The following is a 4,548-nucleotide window of genomic DNA, read 5'->3' as shown; positions in this document are numbered from 1 at the left end:
AGGGTTAAAACCCTAGTTACCGGTTGTAAAAGTAATTTCAATATATTTTTTTTCTGTAAATAATACCGACTCGTCGAGTCGGGGTCAGACTCGGCGAGTCTGGGTCAGACTCGGCGAGTCTGGTCGCGATACCATTTTTTTCTGAAATCTATATGTACTCGTCGAGTCATGGGCAGACTCGGTGAGTCTCTTGCAAACAATTCAAAATTTTTTAAAATTCTTGTCATTTATTAAGAAAAGAAAATTTATTTCACCCCACACTTAGTCCATACGCACTCTCAAGCAGACATGTCCGATGATTTGGAAGATTAAAATTCAAAAAAAAACGAAAATTTTCAAACAAAACTCAAAAAGGTATAAGAAAGCAAACTCTAAACAACGGGTTGCCTCCCGCCAAGCGCTTCTTTTTAATGAGTCGTTAGCTAGACTCCTTCCCGTCTACGTCTCGTCATCTTCCAGCATCGGGAATGCACGCCTAGTCTTTTGTGGTTTGTACTTCGTTTTGTAAGCGTGAATCTTCTATTTGTAAGCCCGTTTTGCTTCCTCTCTCTTCATTTTCATAGCATCATCCTCAGCTGCTTGGGCTTCCATTCTCCTCTTTTTCTTCTTCACCCCATTCGTTTTCACCTTCTTCTGCACTTCTTTTCCTTCAAACTGAATTACTTCGTATTTTATGAAGGTGCGTGCTCTAGGTTTGGTAATGAATGGTTGATCGGCTTCTATCCTCCTTTCTTTTGCCTCCTCTTCTTTCTCTGTGCTCACCCCATCTTTAAGTGTAATTGCATTAAGACATGCTATATAGGCATGTTGAACTTCCGTATTCATGTCTTCTTTTTCTGTTTGTTTTCCTAAAGAATGAAGAAAAATTTCCAAATCCAGATTATACAGAGGACTAGCAACCAGCAGATCCAAACCGTCCAAGTTATTATCAAATTCGACTGGACTCGTCGAGTCCAGTAAAGTGACTCGGCGAGTCTGATTGTATTCCACCATTTCTTGGGTGTTTTCTGAGTCGGCTTCTTCCAGTAGCTTTTCTAAATCCTCCAAGTCCTTATTAGCATCTCCATCCTCTCCAGAATGTAGCAGAAACTTGGTTGGATCTTCTTTTTTGCAAAAGTTCAAGTTCTTTTTGTAATATCTCATCATCCAAATGGATAAATGAGATGTTTTCTTTTCTTTCCTCTTCTTTCTTGGCTTCTGGTAAAGCTTTAAATATTACGGACTCATCACCCACCCTCAATGTTAATGTAGACTCGCATACATCAATTAAGGCACATGCGGTGTTTAAAAATGATCTCCCCAAAATGATTGGAATTTTGGGGTCTTCTTCCATGTCAACCACCACAAAGTCTACCGGAAATATAAACTTGTCTACTTCAATAAGGAGATCCTCACAAACGCCTTGTGGATGAATTATTGTCTTGTCTGCCAAATGGATCTTCATATTTACCGGTCTTGGCTCCGGTAAATTCAACCTCTTAAAGAAAGTGAAAGGCATCAGATTGATGCTTGCACCCGAGTCGGTCAATGCTTGCGTGACAACTTCATTACCAAACTAGCACGAAATTATAATATTCCCCGGATCGCCCTTCTTTTCGGGTAGCTCACCCAATAGTATCTCCGCGACTTCAACCAAATCTTTCCTAGAAGCAAAAAGACCTTTTAGCAAGTTGAAGTATTTTGGTGTCTGGAGCATCGTTTCCACAAATGGCATATTAACTTGGACGGATTTAACATGCTTCATGAAGGTTCTATATGCTTCAACTTTTTAAGTAGGCATGGCTTTAATTGGGTATGGCAAAGGAGGATTATATGGCTTTAAAGGACTGACAGTTTTATCATTCACGCATGGACTCGTTGAGTCCACTAGAGGGACTCGGCGAGTCAGATTGGGTTTTGCTGGAGCCGACTCTTCTGCCCTTTCTGTCTTCCTTTTGGAGATTCTCAGTGTATCTTTGAATATTTCTTCCTTGCACTCACATTCTCCATTCTTGGATTGGTTTCGGTATTACTTGGAAGTTGACCCGGTCTTCTTTCGTTCACTTGGTGTGCAAGCTGTCCCAGCTGTTTCTCAATGTGAGAATGGATGCCTGCTGATTCCTTAGCATGTTTCTGGTCTCATGTATTGCAGCATCGTGATCATTGTGTCTCTTTTCGGACGAGGCTATGAATCTAGTGAACATTTCTTCCAAATCGGCTTTCTTTTCTACCGGTTCTTCTCTTTGATATAGTCCCCTCTCCTTCTTCTTGTATTTTTCCTCCTTAGCCTTCTTATACTCTTCGTATGGGAGCCATTCCTTCTTAGGTTTTTGCCAATTTTCGTCGTATCGATCACCACTTGAATAGAAGACTTGAGCTTTCTTATTTCCATTCTCATCCAAATCACAATCCTTTGTTAGACAGTTTTCACATCCCACCCACATAGCATGGATTGTTTGATCCATTTTTGTCATTCTTCTATCAAGACTATCAAGCTTAGCTATCACCGCCGCTATGCTATCATTTGCCACGTTCACTACTCCCCGACTTACTTCGTTTCTTGGATTGTGGTATTCTCTAGAGTGCTTAGAGAATTCTTCAATTAGCTCCTTGATTACCGAGGGCACCTTCTTCGTGAGCGGACCTTGAGAATCGAGTAATTGCCTTGTGGTGACATTGACTCCATCGTAGAAAATGGAGACCTCTTGTTGGCTATTAAGGTCGTGATGTGGGCAATTTCTCAGCAAACTCTTGTACCTTTCCCATGCTTCATATAGAGATTCTCCGGGCTGTTGCTCGAAGTTGGCAATTGCTTTCTTTAGCTTGGCTATTTTGGAGGGTGGACAAAAGTGATCTATGAACTCCTCTTTCATCTTGGCCCATGTGGTGACTGATCCGGGAGGAAGTGACTTTAGCCAATCCTTTGCAGCTCCTTTGAACGTGACTGGGAGCATGCGAAGAAGCTGGGTCTCGCGAGGGACATTCGGTACATTGAAGTAGTCGGCCACATCATTCACTTCGTCCAACTGCTTGTAGGCGTCTTCGTGATCCTTCCCATAAAAAGGAATTTCCTTGAGTTGAGCAAGAATATGGCCTTTTAGTTCGAAAGTGGCGGTTGCAGGAATTGCGGGCTACACAAGTCCCGGGCCGGTGTCATCGCGCATCCTCTTCTTCCATTCCCCCATGGGGACTTCATCGATATTAGCCATAGTGATGACTAAATCGTCTTCAAAATCGGAGTCGTGCTCGAATGTGGGTTCTTCTTCTTCCTCGGTCTCGTATTCGATATCTTCTTGAATTGGGTCTTCAATAGTCAAAGAGACACTGGATGCTCCGGATTTGCTGCTCCTCTTCTTGCTGAAAACGGATTTGAGATTTTTGAGTGGCGAGTTCTTTGAAGAAGCGGATTCTCCAACGGCTTTGCCTTTGCTCTTCCTTAGTGCGGATTCCGGGTCTTTAAGAGGGGGGACTAGAGGTGTATCAGATCCTCAGGTCATGAAACAACTGTAAACAAAACAGAAAAACGCGTAAAAGGAACAAAAATAAAATAAAATATTAAAACTGAAACAACGATGTACTCGCCGAGTTGGCACGAGTGCACTCGGTGAGTTCAAGGCAAAAACAGGAAAAAAATTTCTAGTTACTCTAAAAACGGAATTTTATTAAAACTAATTCTACTTACTGAATTGCTTCTTAAATAACTTTGTGTGAGATAAATCCCACACAAAGGATTGATTAAATTAGAATTTAATGTTAATTTTTAGAACTGTTCCCCAGCAACGGCGCCAAAAACTTGATGTGTGCAAACTCACTTAGTTTTAAACCTACTTTTAATTATCAAATGACACACAAAAGGCAGTGAACCTATCAATTGTGGTATAGTTAAATAAGCAGGGTATCGATCACAGGGAACGGCAAATTAAAATTAAAAACTAATTTTATCTAAGTTAATTAATAAGTAGGGGTTTTATCAAGTTTTACAAGACTAGAAACTTACTAACTATTACTTACTTAAAAACTAGAAAACAAAATACTAACTAGATTCAATAAATGGAAGGGAACATCTGTTTAGTTCAACTTAGTTGATTCTATGGTTGATTTCAAGGTAATGGTGCAATGGATTAATTATTTCGTTGGTTACCGACTCAAGTGATTAGATTCGCATTCACTACACTAATCCTTAGCAAATAAACTAACTTAAACAGTGGCCAGTTGTCTAATTTAATTAGATTTACTAGATTAATTATTCGGGTTAATTTAGACTTGCAATAGTTAACTAATTTAATCTTTTAATTAACTTCTTGTTGATGGTCATCACACAAGCTTGCACATGAATTTACTCAATTTTCTTATTAATTCTAGTTTCATATTCATTAATCCTAGACATATGGCATAGTGATCACATAGCATATGAGGTTAATAATCAATAGATGTTCATGCTAATCAATTATCTTCCTATTAACAGAAAATTAATTATTATTCATACACAAGGTTCTTTAGCAAGCTAAAATAACAAAAATTCACCAACTTAGAATTAATCCTACCAATCAATCAAACCATATTGTCAAC

General features: G+C 39.4%; 1 non-coding gene across 1 annotated transcript; it reads left to right on the top strand.

Annotated features, from left to right (window-relative positions):
- The first annotated feature begins 2,697 nt into the window (after positions 1–2,697).
- LOC145056047 (small nucleolar RNA R71) lies at positions 2,698–2,804 on the top strand. Its single transcript, XR_013685588.1, has one exon. It is a non-coding gene; the product is annotated as a small nucleolar RNA R71 (small nucleolar RNA).
- Positions 2,805–4,548: the final 1,744 nt, after the last annotated feature.

Source organism: Lactuca serriola, chromosome 5, assembly GCF_051521515.1.
Source record: "Lactuca serriola cultivar US96UC23 chromosome 5, Lser_US96UC23_V15, whole genome shotgun sequence".
NCBI lineage: Eukaryota > Viridiplantae > Streptophyta > Magnoliopsida > Asterales > Asteraceae > Lactuca > Lactuca serriola.
This window is presented reverse-complemented; position numbering and strand designations above follow the sequence as displayed.